This window comes from Amblyomma mixtum, chromosome 3 (genome assembly GCF_055824585.1).
Source record: "Amblyomma mixtum isolate Tamu chromosome 3, ASM5582458v1, whole genome shotgun sequence".
In the NCBI taxonomy this organism is placed as follows: domain Eukaryota; kingdom Metazoa; phylum Arthropoda; class Arachnida; order Ixodida; family Ixodidae; genus Amblyomma; species Amblyomma mixtum.
In genome coordinates this window covers 301,953,704-301,972,869 of record NC_143014.1, presented here as the reverse complement: position 1 = coordinate 301,972,869, position 19,166 = coordinate 301,953,704, and the positions used below count along the sequence as shown (strand labels likewise).

At 43.4% G+C, this 19,166-nt stretch overlaps 1 long non-coding RNA gene across 1 annotated transcript; it reads left to right on the top strand.

Moving 5' to 3' along the window:
- Positions 1-675: 675 nt before the first annotated feature.
- LOC149355411 (uncharacterized) lies at positions 676-14,536 on the top strand. The gene is made up of 4 exons (XR_016291499.1): positions 676-1,037; positions 1,727-1,816; positions 9,807-9,876; positions 14,334-14,536. It is a non-coding gene; the product is annotated as an uncharacterized LOC149355411 (long non-coding RNA).
- Positions 14,537-19,166: the final 4,630 nt, after the last annotated feature.

Below are 19,166 nucleotides of genomic sequence, written 5' to 3'. Positions count from 1 at the left end.
ACCTTCAAAGCAAGCGCGCCAACGGCCTTGCCGAAGATGGCGGTTGCCTCGCCGCTCGACAGATGGCGCACCATGTCAACGCAGCTTCTCGACTCGCTTCTGCGAAAGTTGTGCACGCCGCCGAGAGCAGTTTTCCGTCCATTACGGAAAATCTAGGCAAGTAACGATGTTGAATCACTTATCAGATAACGTAGACCACATTTTGCTACTTTGTGAACGTTATTTCAGCTCGAATGGGGTGGTAGATTTTACATTGTTTTTTTTTAAAAACCCGGCCCCCAAATATTCAAGGCCCTGTACATTCCAGCTTTCGTACGCATTGTGAAATAAATAATAATAATTTGTTACCTGAGAAAGGAAAGGGCGCAGCATCTGTCTCACATATCTCGCTGGACATCTGAACCGCACCGTATGGGAAGGGATAAAGGTGGGAAAGAGGTGCCGTAGTGGGGAGCTCCGGAATAATTTCGACCACCTGGGGACCTTCAACGTGCACTGACATCGCACAGCATACGGGCGCCTTCGGCGTTTCGCCTCCATCGAAACGGTGCCGCCGCGGTCTTACCCAGCACAAGAAAAAAATTCAAAACTGAAAGCGAAACTGCATTTCTGTCGCTAGGCGGCCATCGGTAGCTTCGGGTCTTTGTTTATTTTTTACCGCCTGCAATGGCTGTGGTGTGTGTGCTTCAGCGGTTGACGGTCTGCGTTTTCTACTGAGTTTTTCGAGATACCGCGTTAAAATGAAGTGTTTTTAGTGCGCATTTATAACTGGAGAAGTGCGTAGGTTCGTTCACTGCTGTCCAAGTACCCTATCTGACGTATCGGCACAGAAGCAGCCTTTGGAGGCTCTGCTAAATGCGTTTCATTGTTCTAGGTTGGCACAGAAGGCCGTCGCGCGCTCAGATTTTTAAGGTTTGAAAATAGAAAGCACGGGCAAAGTAATTATGTGCGCGTGTTCATGCGCAAGAATGCATTCGTAATGCAGAAATCGTCGTCCTGAAGTTGTCCCTGAGCATCTCCGTGATGTGGCTCGAATGGTAAGCAATCGTATGCTTTCATGCATGCTGGTTTGCATTTTTAGAAGGATACTTTATCGAAGAGTGGCCTCAGGGCTTGCCGCTTCTAAGTACGTAAGTGCCAAGATCTGCAGTGCGACAGGCAGCTCTTTCCGTGTATCCTAGGAACGGAAGCAGCACTGAAAGTTTCGCCGAGAATCATTCTGCTCACAGCTGTTTTTGTTTTGAGGAAACGAATGCTGCAGAGTACTGCCGCATGCTGCTTAAGAGCTCTAGTATGTGTGTTCTGTCAAATATAAAGCCGTTTAATGTTATTCCGTCAAATTCCTTGTCGTACGGCATATTCGCGCGTGGTAATTTTTGCGGCCCTGCGTAGGGACTGTATCCGATTTCTGCGCAAAATGCATTTCGTAAGAGTGACGTTTGTGATGAACTTTCAGTTTTGTCTGCTACATAGGCGCTGACCGTTGGTCGTTTTGTGCATCAGGCCGCTCTTCATTTTCTTTATGCTTTGGTTTTGCGCTGTGGGCTTGTGTTGCTGTTTAATTGTTTTCAGAATGGCATCCAGATTAAGGAATCTTGTTCTGTTCAAGCTAGGTATATTTACCTTGCTTTTTTAAGTTTTTAAAAGGTTCATTGTTCGGGCAGAGCGACCTAATTTCTGAATTTTGGCGGTCTGCAATTGTGATGCTTTTAATGGACGTGTGCAGGGGGAAACATCTACATCCACATGGGAGTCCACAGCGACAGCTTTGACCTCGGTGCCACTAGGAATATTGGTGAGCAGTATGGAAGCAAAGGTATGTTTCAGTTCTTGCTGCAAGCTTCTTTTTATGTTGTATCTAAGGTTCTCTTTTGGGCCATTTTCCCTTAGTTTCTTCATCAAGGTGCTTCATGAAGCAGGATACATCGCTTAACCATGCCCTCATCCACTTGTACACTCGCCGTCAAAAGTAAATGGAAGGCGACTGTCAAAAAAAAATAATTTTTTTAAATCTAAAGCGTAATGGTCCATGCTCTTTGGTGTGCAGTTGAATTCGCAAAATCACAATTAGGCGGCACTTATGTATACAAGGATGCATGAATTGAGGGAACCAATGATTAAATTTTTTCGTGAATATTGCCTTTCATTTACTTTTGATGGCACCTGTACATCTTTGCTAGTTTGTTATCGGCATAGGGTTATTGCAAACCAAGTTGAATGTTTGAACGCAGCTTTACGAAACCCTGCATTAAACGAATGAAGTGCCAAATGTGTGGATGTTGTTATTTTGTATGATGTGAATGTGATTAGAACAAAAAACGAGCTTGTCGCTGCATCTTTATGTGTGTGTCACGAAGTTGGGAATTTCTAAACATTCTCATTATCAGTTGTCGATAATGGAAAATGGGTTGTTGCGAAAAGTGGTGCAAAAAAAAAATCCTGTGCTGAAACAGAACGTTACTCACTGGGTGGTCATTTTAATACCTGCTTTTGTAAGTAAATATATTTTGGCAGATGTAAGGGTCTCAGTGTGGCAGATATAATGCAGGTACACTAACTTACATAAGCCAGTCAGAAAGGATTAGTGCAGAAGCAAGTATGAATAATTAGAGGATCTAGAGTAATAATTAAAAAAACACCTAGACCCTTACTGTAGCGTCAACTTTCAACCTAATGAGCCGCAGCTAGGATCAACTAATAGGTATTGATAAAGGTGGCATGAAAGCCTAGAGGGTTAATCTGTGTGATATCTGGCACCAAGAGCACACATACGGAGGTAGGGAAGAGCAAGCTGAATAGCTTTTTGGCTTTAATACATCTTGTATTTCCTGTAGTCACTTACTCCAGTCCAGACTATATATTAAAGTGGAATAGCTGGCAGTGTGGCTCATAACCTCACTGATTTTTTTTTCAGGATGTAAGTGTTCATTGACGTTTTTGTAGCAGTAGCTGTCATTAGAATTATTTGAACTGCTGGGAGCATGGGCTGCAGTGTAATCAGCACTAACCTGCTGCTCCTAATCCATTATGTCTGTCACTTGCAAGCAGATTAATATATTTCACCTCACCACTTCTTGCAGTGCATTAGAACTTGTGAGTGAAAGGCAGTGGCTTCCACCTGTGTGCCGTGCTATTGTGGCCAGTCATAGAGTTTTGGAAGCTGTCGCCTCACTAACTAAGGTTCGGCTTCACTTTAGGAAGTTGTGAGACGGAGCATACTAAAAGTTTAGCTAAAGTCCCAGGCTGGGTGTTTTCTCTCGGGTATAAGCATGCATTTAGGTAGCTGCCTATCCGGCCAATAAATTCTGGGCACTGATGTAAATTTATTTCAATGAATGCTGTTGTTTATTGCTTTTGTTTCTTGTGTCTGTGCACTAAGCTTGCAGTGTGAAAGTGAATGTAGCAGTTGTGTTCATAATGTATTTTGATTGGACGGATTGATACTAAAGTACATGGAGCACATGCAATCATTCCCAAGGAACATATGCAGGCCAACAAACTCCCTGATCACTTTTTGGGAGCTCACATTTTAATGTTTGCATCATTAAGGCTTCATTAAGGCCTCTGGCATGGAATGAGTATTCATACTGCTATAACATGCCAACAGAGCAGCTATATTTCACATTCTAGTACACTCTCATCTGTGATTCCTTAAGGATTAATAATGTTAGTTTTAAGTGAAGAAGCCGCCGCGGTGGCTCAGTGGCTATGGTGCTTGGCTGCTGGCCCGAAAGATGCGGGTTCGATCCCGGTCGCGGCGGCTGAATTTCTTTGGAGGAGAAATTCGAGGCCCGTGTACTGTGCGATGTCAGTGCACGTTAAAGAACCCCAGGTGGTCGAAATTTCCGGAGCCCTCCACTACGGCGTCTCTCATAGCCTTAGTCGCTTTGGGACGTTAAACCCCATAAACCAAACCAAGTGAAGTGGTACCAAAATGTTTCATTACATTGTGAAGCCATCAGGTAAAGTCCCATGACTGATGATCTTGATTGCATTCAAGCAATAAATAGGTGAAAAATGAGCATAACCAACACGTGGCACTGCATCAAGGATTGACTGCGTAAGGCAAAAACATTGGAGTATAAAGAAAAAACAAAAAATCAAAAATGTAGAAAAACCACCCCTCTGTTCTCTAAGCTGGTGAGGTAATAGCTCTTTTCGTGTGTGTGCAAGAGAAGGCTTGCTGACACACTCGTCTTGCTCCCGATGAATCTTAAACGCTTCAACTGTTTCCCTGGTCCTTATGCAGGTGCAGTATAGTTGTCCAGCTGAAAGCAGATGTTGCAGTTTTCTCACGACAGCCAATATATGGCCAGATTTATTTTGTGAGATGGTTTGAAAGAGCTCTCGCGTTCGCTCAGATCGTCATTTAGGCATCTCCTGTTTGGCTGATACAGCACGTTCCACGGGACAGTTCACTTCTGTGCCATAGGTCGTCGGCGCACTCACTCATGAGTGCAGTCATATCGCCTCACTCACACTCATGTTTGTGAGTGTGAGTGAGTGGTTGTGAGTGTGAGTGGACGTGAGTGTGAGTGCGAGTGAGTGGATGTGAGTGTGGGTTGTCACGAGTGTGAGTGCGAGTGAGTGAATATAAGTGTCGGTGGTCATGAGTGTGAGTGAGTGGATGTCAGCATGGGTGACCATGAGTTTGAGTGTGTGCACAAGGAAGGGGGGTGTGCCCCCCCCACCAATCGTCGAAGCCCCCTAATCACCAAGTATGCGCCACACATTTACTCTGTCGGACCTGTTCCTTCATTGTTTACAGTGCAGTGTTATAACCAATCAGGTTTTTTAGCGGCTGAAGACCCATGATATTGCCTTCCAAGAACTGTTTACTTGCCGGGTCATTTTGAGGCAATCTTTTCAGGTTCTTTTTCGCAGTGGCAGTAACCAAAAAACAAATCTGTCACATTTTCTGGGGTCTAGAGAGAATGAAAATTACTCTGGAAGCGCAATGTTACATTGATGCTTCAGTGACGCAGTGACTGCCTTCCTCTGCCGGTACTCACATGGTGAACAAAGAAGGGACAACCTCAGTGTGCTTGCGAACGTTTCAACAATAGGGCTGTCTTTGTCTGTGTGAAGGCAAGACCTCTTGTGGAAATGCTCGCAAGCACCTTAAGGCTTTCCCCTCTCTTGTTCACATTTTGAGCGCCAAAAAATCAGCGCCTTATCCTCTCTATACCACATATTCCTCTGCCAATGTTGCAGATTAAAATAAAAACTACTGCTAAATAATATCTAGCACATTTTGAAATTATATCACCTGGAAATAAATTTTCTATAATCATTCTTCACCTGTGTGCTCCGTTCTGGCGGTAAGGGCCTAGGTGAGGGGAGGTTGGGGGTGGGGGGCACTGCACTGAAACTTGGCTCATTCTCATGGAGAACCTTACGCACGCCTATGAACGCTGTTCTAAAATTTATCTAAGCATCTTAGCTGACGCTGAACAGGCACTCATCGTCTCAGCAGCAAGCCCGGGAGCACATGTACGTAGCATTCGGTGCGTGGAATATGCGTGAGGAGTGACCACTTCCTTTGAGCATCGAAACTGTGAAAATTGGCCAATAGCCCGACAAAGCCTGGGTGGCTCACCACCCCGTCTTTGCGACTCAGGCTATGCTAGGGGAGCCAAAAGGGCAGTCGGCCGCAGCAGTAAATCTCTCATCCACTTCGTTGTTAGCAAACAAGGAAAGAGTGCATGGACATGAGTGTGAGTGAGTGGTTGTGAGTGCGAGTGGTCATGAATGCAAGTGAGTGGTCATGGGTGCGAGTGGTTGTGAGTGTGAGTGAGTGGTTGTGTGTACGAGTGGGCATGAGAGTGAGTAAGTGGTGAGTGCCAGTAGTCATGAGTGCGAGTGTGAGTGGTTGTGTGAGTGGTCATGAATGGGAGTGAGTTTGAGTGTGAGCGAGTGTGAGTGTGAGTAGCCATGAGTGTGAGTGGTTGTGAGTGCGAGTAGTCATGAGTGTGAGTGACGAGTGTGAGTGGTCATAAGTGTGAGTGTGATTGAGCCACTTCTATTGGTGCCGAGCTGTGTTCTGTGCACCACATTTTTGAGGCACTTGTACATAAGAGAATTCTTGGATCTTTTCTCATTCTCCAGGTGGCAACCCCTCACAGCTGACACTTGCAGAGATGTTGCAGCTGGTTTGAAGCGGAGGACTCTACTTGCACACTGGCCCTAGCTCCTATTCTTTTCAAGTTGTGAGGCACAACATGTTCCACACGTGTCTCATACGTAAAAAGAATAACAGCTTTAGCCCCCCCCCCGCCGTGGTGGCTCAGTGGTTATGGCGCTCGGCTGCTGACCCGAAAGACGCGGGTTCGATCCCGGCCACGGCGGCCGAATTTCGATAAAGGCAAAATTCTAGAGGCCCGTGTACTGTGTGATGTCAGTGCACGTCAAAGAACCCCAGGTGGTCGAAATTTCCGCAGCCCTTCACTACGGCGTCCCTCAAAGCCTGAGTTGCTTCGGGAAGTTAAACCGAAATCAACCAAACCAATAACAGCTTTAGCCGGTGTGCGAATAATATTCTCTGCTCCAGGCGAATTGCAACATCTCTGCAAGAACGTCAACCGTGAAGGGTCGCCACCTGCAGAATGCAAAAAGAACGAAGAGTTCTATTATGTACTAGCACCCCAAAAATGAGGTGCACAGAAGCGAGCTATCCCTTAGAACATTCTGTACCAGCCAAACAGGAGATGCCTAACTGACCATCTGAGTGAACATGAGAGCTCCTTAAAACCAGCTCCCAAAAACAATCTGGTCATATATTGGTCATATCGGGTCATATATTGGTCATATTGGTCATATCGGGCAAAAGCTGCACCTTTACGTTCAGCAGAGCAACATATACTATACATGCATAAGGACCAGCGCACACGGAAAAGTGTTGTTGATGCGTTCGATCCATTGAGAGCAAGACAAGTGAATGAGCAACATTCTGTTGCGCTCACATGAAATAAACTAGGCTATGTCAGCAGCTTAGATAGAAGTGTAGTGGTTTTTTCTACATTTTTGGACATTATTTTTTGTTTTTATTCCCCAATGCTTTTGAGCTTCACAGTCAATCTTTGATGCAATGACACATAATTTTCGAGGAGGCAAACTGTTGCAACAGAAAATGCTGGTTGTGCTAATTTCTCACCTGTTTATTGCGTGGCAGTAATAAAGATCATCAGTCCTTAGTCAGCACTGTGTCTGTCTGCTTCTTCCATCCTGTCTCAGTCGTGCTGTGCCTTTAACTGACAAACATGTGTTGCCTGGCTGAAGAAAGTAACCGTTTAAGCTGTGAAGCCATTTAGCTGCTTGCATTATAGAGCAGGAGTGTGATCAGTGGTATGAAAGGTCTAAAAAAAATGTTGAAAAGGAAGTCATATTGATGTGTTCAATATTCACAAAAGAAAATATAGTAGTTTCTTAGCTTGCAGTTCTCAAAAACAATTGAATGTACTGAAGATGCCTTACGAAACGAGAAGCCTCATGGTTTCTATATTGGGGATTTCAAGTTCACTGAGAATAGCGTTTCCTAATATAGTCTGGAGTCATTGCTTTAAAAACACAAGCATGAAATTACTTGTGCAGTGCAAGCTTTTCCCATCTCACATATAAGCTGGAAATTGTTAGTTTTCTAGCTTCATCTGGGTCAACAACATATGAAACACTTCAGCACTGCCAAAGTATATTACAATCAAGACCACATTTATGGAAAGGAGTTGCACTATCACTGTTTTTTCTCTCTTCTGACAGACTGAGCCTGTTACACTGTGGCATACTGGGTATTTGCAGTATTTGTTGACTTCTAAAAAAACGTAGCAGTGCTTTTCCTGGCATTTAAAACGGTGTTTTTAGCTATAAATTGTTCTCTTCAAAATCATCACTAGCCATATGAACTTTACCGGCATGAATGCCTGTGAGACCGCTGCTGTTCTTCTGAAGGTCCTCGCTTGTCACTAAATGCTATTATGTTCTAATCATTTCAGCTATTTTTCTGAGTTGTCTAAAAGGGAAGAAAATTGATAAGAATGTTTCAGAGATGAAAAAAACAAAGCATGTCAGCAAACATTCTATTTTTGAGGTATATTCATCTATCAGTTGCACAGTGAGGTGGCCCAGATTTATTTTCTAATGACAATGACATTTATTTCTAAAAGTGTAATCGGAGCAATTTTTGTTTTCGGTGAGAAAATATTGCAATTTGACTTGTTGTGTTCAACCCCAGCATTGCTGACTACATTCTCGCCACTGCGGTACATGCCAGAGCTGGGATCAAGGAGACACATAAGATTCGCTGCGCGGTGCTCCAGGTAGCTGCTCCTCATATTTTGGTCTTGAAAGGTGTACTAGAATGTTCATTCGCATTTTGTCTCTAAACTCGAGTGTGACGTAATTCCAGCATGCACCACTGAGAGTGGGATATAAAGGCTTGATGGGGTGAAACTTGCATATTCCTTTTAATGATGGCGCTCTTGTAAACTGCCCAGTGAGTTCACCTTCATTTTCATGAATCATTAGTTAGAGCACCCAGTTGGCTACGATACACTTGATGGTTTTCTCTGCCCAAGTAAACTGGTCATAGAAGGTCAGTATTTGACCTTTGTACGGCGTCTGAGTACTTTCTGTTCCTGCCAATTGTTCTCAGAGTTCCAGCAATGCTGTCACAAGCACTCTTCCCATGTGACATGGCGAAAAAGTCCATTCCATTGATACAAATTGAAAACCGTTTTTGTGGTAGCAGAGGTTTTAACGCTGATTGGTCAGCTTGGAAAGTATGCTTCCCGGCTCAGTACTGTTTCTGTTGAGTAACAACAGCCGTTCTGCCTAGCGGCTACTTCATTTTTGCTTTTTGTAAAGGTACCATTTCTCAGATTTCTGTACTGACAAAGCAGGCGGCATCGAAGCCCAGCACACGATTGTATTCGAGCAGTGGAGTGCTGATTTGTTCATATTTGCAGCCGGCGGAAAAATGCGCTAGAATGAAGAGGAAGCACGGAACAGTGTCGACGTTGAACACAGCGACTCAACTTTCAAAATTATTTTCTTGCTTAAAACAAAAATTCCTCTGATTAAACTCATTGGAATAAATGCCATTAAATGGTACTGTGCAACTTTCATAATTTAATTAAGGTCACCTCGTTATGTAGTAGACTGCTGAAAATGTATCTCAAAAAGCAAATTTTTATAAATTTACAATTTTTTGCTGACACGCCTTACACGTTTTTCTCTCTCAAACATTTTTATCACCTTCTTGGCCTTCTGGAGAGCTTAGAAAAATGGTTGGAATAAATACTGTAACATAAAATTTCATATTTCATAGTATTTCAAATTTTCATATTTTGTACCTTCCTTCATGTTTTAGTTAAAATAAAATGGATTCAATTTACTGTTCTTGATAGTGGAGTACCTTTTATTTATATAAAAAGTTTCATAGTCTTTTAGAAGAATGTTTCTTTCATAAACTTTTTTTGCAAGGCTAGGTTTGACTACGATTTACAAGTGTGAGATGGCGGCCACCACACGAAAAAACTTTATTTAGCCAAGAACAAGCTAGGTTAATGTTTTTCATAGTAATGCAGTAGTACTAAGTCTAGATCAGTTGGCATGGAATGACCCAATGACATTTACTTGCCAACTGTGTGCTGGTTTGAAAGCCTTTATGATATTTTTGCAGCTCCATTAATATTGCAGTATAGGTAGAATGCAATTTTTTACTTGCATAATTGTTCTGGCTCCAAATCATGCCATTTACTTTGCATCTTGTGTGCGAAGTGATATTGCTTTGCAAATAATTTTTGCTGCAGGAATTCACCCCATATGGATACTGCTGCTCGTGAGTAGCATACACAACTGGACCACTGGAGTGGTATGACTGTAAGTACTTTTGGTAAATTTCTGGAAAAAAAATTGATGCATTCATCTCGCTGCTTGGTATCCATGTTTCATAAGTAAAGGCAGATGAAATGCAGATCTGTCCTGTGGATGAATGTGGCCATTCGTTAGCACCATTTTACAGCAATGTTAGTAGCAAAGTAATTCATTCTAGTTACTAATTTTTGTACTTTTGTTGACTACATGGTGCATGTATGCCTCAGGGAAAGGGAATGTGAACACATTGCAAAACAAAAAATTTGCCTCTGTTGTTTGCTGTGGACATTGTGATGCCACAGCTAGCATTTGTTTTCTCCAAATGGACACTCTTATGTATACATGTTTCTTTAAGGGTAGGTGCAGAAAGGAAACATCACCTTGAAACCCTCAGCTTGAAAACAAACCCCAGGTCTACGGGGGGTAGCTGAAGGGGGGGGGGGGCTTTTGGAGCTTCAGTCCCCCCCCCCCCCCGAAATTTTTTCAAACTCTCCCCGCCCGCAGCATAGCCCAAGTACATATTGCAACTTCTGCTACTATAGTTTTGTTCTTGCCTGGATTTTCTGTCTTTCCATGTGATTACTATTTGTGATTGCACAAGATGTTTATTTGCCTTCTTTGACGCATTATATAGAGTGACTTCTGGGTATTTAAATATCTTGTTGCGTGGTTTAGTGTATACATAAGTGAATTTGTTTCCAGTCACACTTTTTTGCCCTTTTTCAAGTTGTACCTTTGCATTTCTAATACTCTATTTTATCTTTGCACTTCTAATGTATATTTTGCAGAACTCCTCGTTCATACATGTGCTCATTCTTGCGACTGAAATTTCAGTGCAATTTCTCGCAATACATGACCTGTGACAGCTGCTGCTGCGCAGTACACTGGAATGAAGGACAGCGTCATTGAGATTTTTCCCTGGCCGCTATACATGTAAAAAAATCTAAAGGTTCTGGAATGGCAAAGATTCATCAAAATAATTCCCCTCTACCTCTACTTTCTCATTTCATGGCCTTAACGTTTTCCGCTTCAGCGGCATTCACTGCTTTGCTGGTTTCGGTCTGATATAGTTCGACTTCATGTGATATTTTCTTTGGTATCAGTTATGTCTGCCACGATTTTTAAGACTTACAAATACAATATTTTTAAAAAGTGCATATTTAACTTGTATAGACAGTATGTAGCGTTATGTAATACACAATGGCACTGACAATGGCAATGCAGTTTTTTTTCTAACATTTGATCGCTCCACAATTTCTATCAGGAGGCCGCGCTGCAACACGAGACCCCCCCCCCCGAACAAAATTTCTGGCTACGCCACTGCAGGTGTATACTTCATCTCTTAAGAGTGTGTGATAGTATGATTATTGTATGATTGTAGTGTGAATGTGTGATTGTCATATATATATATATATATATATATATATATATATATATATTTCTTCATTTTTCAAAGTAATATGTGTCGGGTTGTTGGCTTGTACTGCTGCTATCGCAGCTTTCTTTCTCTCCTCCCCCATCTTTGATGGAAATAAAAGGAATAATAAGTATTTCGGTCTTGGCAAAACAGCTCACAAGGTAACGGGACACAGACAAGACACAGATACAGAGCTGATTAACAATCGAAGAATTTATTGCTTTGCTCACGATAAATGCAGGAAGCATCATCCAAAGTACAGAGAAGTAAAATCATGGAATCTTCATTTTGTCACATCTGTTGTGATTATTTATCCAGGATGTCAATTCCTTTTTCGTTAATGTTAAGAATCATGGGCTTATGCAGGTTGAACAATTGTTATGTATGATGCATGTCTCATTTATATAGCACCTGAGCTATCGATAATATTTCCTCGGAATTTTCTATCATCGATGGTGTGGAATGCTCTCGCAGTCCGACACGTGTCATGCTATCTTGCCGCCATACCCTACCTGTGTTGCCGACATATTCTATTTGAGGAATGTTGACTCGCTGAGCTTATTTCCCAACATATGATGCTCCGCATGACAGGATTTTGTAAACTAAACCACTGTCACGTGCTATGAATATGTCTGTGATTACTCTTATGGGGGGCTGTCTTCGAAACACCTTTGCTGGGCACGTTGCATGCTAAGTTGAGCTACTTTCTTCAAAGAAGCAAATGAAGCCAGCGTAATGAACTTCAGCAAGCAGCAAATGAAGGTCAAGTGCCAAAGAACGAAGTCTAAAAAGTTTTGTGAAGCCAACAACTTGACCAAACTAGGACGGACTGTGAAGAAGAGTCAGGGCCTATGCCTGAATGCCTTCTGTATGGCAAAAACACACAAGGATAGCTGGCTTTTCAAAGTATTTGCCTCTCAACAAGGATCGTGGCAGCGGCCCTTAGGGAAGTATCTAAGAATTCGCTCTCCTTGCTCCCCGTAGAAGAACCTTTCCTGGTAAAGAAGCCAGAAGTGTTTGCATTCCTCTCAAATAGCTGTTCAGAAGGAATGTCTTCTCCATTGTCATCAAAGACTTACATTACATGGTGCCACGTACTGCATTGTTTGAGTCGGTACGAGAAGGCATTGATTCCATGTGAGCAGTATGATTACTGAACCAATGTGGTTAGATTCCTTAGTTGCAAACCATCTCTTTCTATTCTACCAAGCAAAGCTAAAGATGGTCTGTACATTCAGTGTGCAAGAGGTATGTACTGGTTGCTGTATTGCACAAATTCTCAGTGATCTTCATCCAGCGTGTCAAGATATTTAAAAGAAGCTTTGCATGCCACCAGTATGATAGTGACCTTCCGGCTTGTAGACGACTTCCTAGTTATCCACAAGGTTCATAACCAAGGGCATTGTTGACATCTTTAAGACCTTCTCCGAAGTTCTTGCCAACTTGAGCTGACCAAAGAAATGCCACTGGAGGTACTGCTTTAGTTTCTTGATCTATGGCTGTGCATCGGAGAGGCTCCTATGTTTTGGTGTTACATCCCACAGTCGAAAAAAAGGCTGTTGCTACAGGCGCACTGAACAATGCCCTACACAGATCGTGTATTGACAATCGGGAGGAAAGTGCTGAGGCCGAACTGACACGGTTACGTCAAGCTGGCTTCCCAGATGACCTCATCTGCAGCCTTGGCTTCAAGATAATGAAAGAAATTTGGCTATCTACCCCAGCGAGGCTTCAGAAAGAAGAACGGAAAGTAGCTCTCATCGCATATGTGCACGGTGTCATGTGCACGGTGTCAGCCATGCACTAAAGAAAGTGGTTGGGTGGGCTGGTGTGGACTTAGTACACAACGTGTCTAGCAAATGTGCTTCAAGACAGTCCTGTGTAAGACGTAGAAAAGTGACAAATTCACAGGATGCGACAGGGACTTAGTTTATGAGATCACACTCTTATGCGGAGCGTTATGGTGGGAAATAAAGTTGGTGCGTCAGCATTCCTCTAATGGAATACCTTGGCAACACTGAGACAGAATATGGTAGCAAGCTAGCAAGATGTGTTGGTTTGTGAGGGCATCCCACACTTTCGACGATATAGAATTCTGAGGCAATACAAGCGACAGCTCATTCACGATATGCGAGACATACATAAGAATTCATCAACCTGCATAAGCACATCATCACTAATGTTAACAGAAAAAGAAATTGAATATCTGGATAAGCAATCACGACAGATGCAGCAAAATGATGATTCCTTGACTTTCTTTTGTTTTTTGGATGATGCTGCCTGTATTTATTACAAGAAAAGCAATAAATTCCTTTTGTGTGTGTCCAGTTACCCTGCATGGCTTTGAGAATCACGCATCAGATGGCACGGTTGCTCTCAGTGAAGTTGTTTACTGACCACGTGGAAATTTTTTTGAGCTAACTGGCTACAGACATGGGAGATATGTTAACTTACCACTGTTGCATGCCTTTCAAGATGTCACATACTTGGTATAATAATAAATGCATGCTTTTTGTTACGTTGCAGCCGACCACTTTTATGGAAGGGGTAGCGTCACTGACTTTGACACAGACACTGTTTTCTGCTGTCACAATGAAGTTACACCTGATTTGTCGTTGGTTTTGTTGTAATGCATTATGAAGTGCACTATTAGTCTTTGTTGTCGTGATGTTTTGTGACATTTATAATCCGTTTACTCGCCAGCCAGGCAAGTGGTTTGCACTAGTTTATAGCAGTTCATGCAGAATTAATTGCATGCCCTCACTACCTTCATTCCATTCCCAAGCAGGTACTTTTTTATCTAGAACATTGTTTATGTAAGGCTATTTAGAGCTATTTTTTCTGAAACCATAGTGGCCTCTTTGGAATGGTTCAGGGAATAACAGCTGGTGCTTGCTTGCCATATGGGCAGATTTTATTCTTTCTGTTGGAGTCAGCATGTGTAATATCACACATTTTTATTGAGCAGTGCATTCGCATAATATAAGGATCATTGATCAATCTAAACTGATATGAAATGTTTTACTGTGTTTTTTGTAAAATGCAGGCTCCTACAACGTGTGCCATTCTCCGAAGAATATCCTGAGGTGGCTGAGATCCTGTTTATCCAGGGAGGATGACTACTGAGCATGCTCACCGCTGCGGTTCACTCTACAACTGCCATATTGTCAGGATTAGGAATGTTCAGCATAAGCTACTTTGAAGCATAGCCTGAGTCACTTTGGGACATTAAACCCCATAAACCAAACCAAACCTATTATGCATCTGAGCACTTATTCCTTGGAGTTAGTGTCACAGCACAAGCCTTCCTCAAGCTCATTTAGAATCCTACAGAATCATGTATTTTTTTGTTGTTTGCTCTTAAATAGTTAGGTAGAGGTAAGTGCAGTGAACCTTATTTTTGCAGAACCATAGGACCAATAAAAGCAGGTATGCTACAGCTGTTCCTTGAAATTATTGCATTAGTGTTTCTTGGATTTCAGTAAGGAATTTATTGGACAAGCTTTTTGTGCTTTGTTTATGGGTGTGTTTTGTTCCGACAATAAAAATTTTCAACATTTGTGCAATATTGTGATTTGCGTGCCAATGTTTTTTGTAGGTGCACACAGCCAGTCTACGGCTAAGAAGAGCTCCAGTTATGAAGGTATATTGTCATTATAATGGCAAAATTAAAAAATGCTGAAGAAAAGTAATAAAAGTGGGAACAAATTACGAACCCATTGCATGAATTTTTCCTGAAGGGTGTAGGGATGTAAGAAGTGCTAAAATGGCAATAGCTCGATGGTAATGGTGTGATATTCACCTGAACACACTTGGGAAATTTTTTTTGTTGATGGGCTGGTTCTTTCTCGAAACAAAAGCGCAAGACTCCCTTCTGGGCCGGGAGCGAGTTGGACACGTGAGAATGCCTTTAAGCTTTTTTTTTCTGTGATAGGTGTCGCACCTCGATGGATTAGTCGTGGAAGCTGCCCCCTCTTTACTACCCTCACAAACATGGGGCGAATATATGTTAGGTTATAACCCCAGAAAGCCCTTTGCAGTAGGTGTACGTAATGCGCTACCGGTACCATGGTTTTGACCTTACCTTCCAGGTAAACGTGTGTCTTGTGCGCCTCCATGCGATGTCGACCCTCGGGTAGGCCTGCATTTGGAACGCCGTTCCCTGGAGTTGGCCTTGGGCCAAGTTGTTGCGTGTTCTGTTACTCAGGTTCGAAATATTGAGCTGCACGTCGGTCGGCAGTTGCCTGCTCTCGTGGCACGCCGAAGGATCTCTCTTGGAAGCACTCGTCTGCGCCTCTCGAGCCTCCCAGCCCTTGTCCTCTTCGCAGGATGGGCTTGAAGTAGACAATCTTAGCCTTTTGCAGATGGCACAGGCTCGGTGGGTTGCAGCACCCAACAGCCACTGAGCAGCCGGTATGCCAACACCCACAGGTCCTTGCGGTTGCTGGGGCTTTTTTGCAGCGAGGGAACCGTGGAGCACAGCAGCTCGCCGAAGATCTACAGGTAGTTCTGGTAGACTTGCCCTCTGCTTCGTCGCAGAATGGCGAACACTTACAAGGAACTGTGAAACCAAACGCTTTTCTCCTCGCACGCGCTAGCTCGAGAGCGCTGCCGTCGTCGTCGTCTTCTGCAGAGTGCGAAGGAGGCCGGTTCGAAATGCAGCAGGTTGACTGCCTACTTATACAGACGTCACTAGTGAAGCGCCTGCCATTTTCCACGCAGTCTTGATATTTCCCGCTTCTGAGAGCCCTGCAGGAACAGAAGCAAAGGTTAAAATTCTGGAGGCAGCTTGGCAACGCCTTCAAAAAAGGATAAATCATTATCCGTGAGCCTCTTTCAAGCTTTAAAGACGGTCGGGCTTCTTTCTTTCGCCCGTGTCGATATCAATTTTGAGTATGCGTGATCAAAAAGCCTTAGTTTTTATTCTGTTGGCAACAAAGTGAGTGTAAAGAGGGTGATGATGCTTGCTGTACTGTATTCTCAATAGAAAAGGAGGAAAACCCAGAGCGTACTGGCAGTTCTCGGGGCATGTATGGATATCCGTAATGCTACTCTGATGACGCTGGCAGTTTGTGCATGAGGCACTTATATATGTTCCACCAAAGATTTGACACAATTTTAAAATATAGGCTTTTTGAGTTAGAAGAGTGCTTTTTTGGGCATTGCATTGTCAGTGGAGTAGTACATCGAAATAAAGCTAAGACGTGCTAACTAGCAGGTTGGTTAATTAATATTGAATATTTAACTTTTTAACTTTTACTGTTAGGCTCCTTAATTATCGAGAGGTGTCTAGCCCACCGTAAATAATGTCCATGATCAGTTTTTGGGATTTCAAAAACGCGGTTAGCCTCGGCGCTGTAAAATAACAAATTTTGGCTATTTCGGCCAGTGATCTGCACTAGAGGAGTTGCTTTGCCTGCAAGGTTCTCGAAAGCGCATGTATTTTGGCGCAATGTCGCCAGAATTTAATGGACCACAGCGCCAAGAGTAACCACTTTTTCGCAATTCTAAAAATTGATATGTATATTACTCTCGGTGTGCTGCATGCCTCTGAGTAATTAAGGAGCCTAACAGTAATAGTTGAAAAGTTAACTACTCAATATTAGTTAACCAGACTACTAGTTAGGTTGTCTTAGCTGTACTCTGATGTACTACACCGCTGACAATGCTATTCCGAAAAAAGTACTCGTTTAACTCAAAATGCCTTTTTTAAATTGTGTAAAATCGTTGATGAAACGTACCGTATATCAGATAATGTCTCCGAAGTTCTGTGCCCAAAATATAAAAATTTTGTCGTTTTCCTGGGACCTTTTGTGAAGAATGTGGCATCTTTGCATAAAGCTAATCCGGTACGTGTTCCGCAAATTAGCATATTAGTCTTGCAGTTCCGTAAGAGTTGCACAAATAAATATACGCGCCGCGTGCATGCAATGACCGCGCATGCTATAAAACCACTACTGTGTCAGTTCTCTCATGCACACGTTCCACTTACATGAACTGCTGCTCTATGCATCTTCGAGCGCACATTACCGGGCGGCATAGAGAAACCGATTAGCGCTAGTTAGGGCTCAGTTAGCCCCTCCGTGCGCTTGTTTCGCGATTGATCTAAGCAATTCCGCCGTAATATACGAAATTCGCAACAAAATTTCTTTTAAGCACTCAAGTACGACCATCGCAGGATTTTGCATCAAATTCAAACAGCCAAAAGAACACGCCTTTGAACCTGGATGATAAGCACTGAAAACGGACATATTGCTCACAGCCAGAGCTGAGAACATATACTTACGATTTAAACACTTAGCTTCAATTTCGTAGAGAGGTGAGCTAAATGTCAAACTAGAAACGAAAACTCCCCGGGGGCATGGTTATTCCGCCTCTCGCTCCTGTGTATTGCTAAGGCAGTAGCAGACGACAGTACTCGACCGGAAGCAGTACTCGACTGCAGCGCTCTTAGTTCTCGTGACCTCCACTGGGCCCACCTTCCGCCGTTGGCCACGATGGGAAGCGTGTGGAGAGGATGTCGGGAATGTTTTCTTGACATGCTTATTTTTTTTCAAGTAAGCACGTCAAGAAAACATATTTTTTTGAACAGCCCCGCCGCGGTGGCTCAGTGGTTACGGCGCTCGGCTGCTGACCCGAAAGACGCGGGTTCGATCCCGGCCGCGGGGGCTGAATTTCTTGAAGGCGAAATTATAGAGGCCCGTGTGCTGTGCGATGTCAGTGCACATAAAAGAACCCCAGGTGGTCAAAATTTCCGGAGCCCTTCACTACGGCGTCTCTCATAGCCTCAGTCGCTTTGGGACGTTAAACCCCAAAAAACCAGCTTTTTTCAAGACATGGGTTCGAGGTTCTGTGCAAACGTGAGAGGTTCCAGCTACCTTGTATTAGAACTTCATTGGTTAGCGATGTCTAGGGCAGGCCTTGAAACATGACCGCCCTAACTTCCTTATTTGTGAAACATACAAAAATGCATGAAAAGGCAGTGGAGAGTAGTCTAGTTAATGTCGTCATGCTTAGCTAATTAGTATGAATTTGTTTATGTATCATGAAGTTAAAAATTCTCGAAATATATTTCTCTGTCTTCATAATCCCTATCACGGAACGTCTCCTGCTTCATGACCGCCGAATCAGCACCTCAGACAGGCGTGAACCCCTCTGAAGAAAGGCAGCGAACCATCCTTAAATTTACTGTCGTCTAATAAGAGTTTTTGATTTTATCAAATAAAAATCCATTTGCACTCCCTCCACGATCAGTGACTATGCTAGAGGTAAGTGGCGACATAAAACATAATGTGTGTTTATAAACCTCTTCTAGAACTTAATGAGCCGCGCATGGGCCTAAAATGAAATCTGGAAGTTTTGCAGAAATAATCTTAGCTAACTGACTAAAAATATAAATTTCAAATCCCACTCTGAGTCACGGCATCCGACGGCAGCAAGAGACAGCCATTGCATAGCGCGATCCACGTTCCGCTACCGGAGTCAGCTTTCTAATTGAGCCATATCAGCTGCGCACATGGCCTCGATGGGCGCAGGCTAGCCACTGCGCAGGCGCAGCTGATCACTGTAGCGGAACGCCGGTCGCGCTAAGGAAACCATGCGTCATATGCCCTTGGTGTCACAAGCCTGCCGCGTATGCTTTTTGTTGCGAAAGCAACACTCCGACAGCCAAAGCGAGACCTAGGGTGGCCGCCGCCGCGCCGTAGCTACGCTGACCTTGAGCCGCCGCCGCGCCAAGCAGATGGCGCGTCGTTGCCCAGCAACGCGACACATGAATGTTCCATCTTGTGAACTGGAAATTACATTTTAGACAGCCTGCATTCCAGAAAAAATACACTTCTTTGTGGCATGTTCATGTAATCGCATTGATCAGAGACCA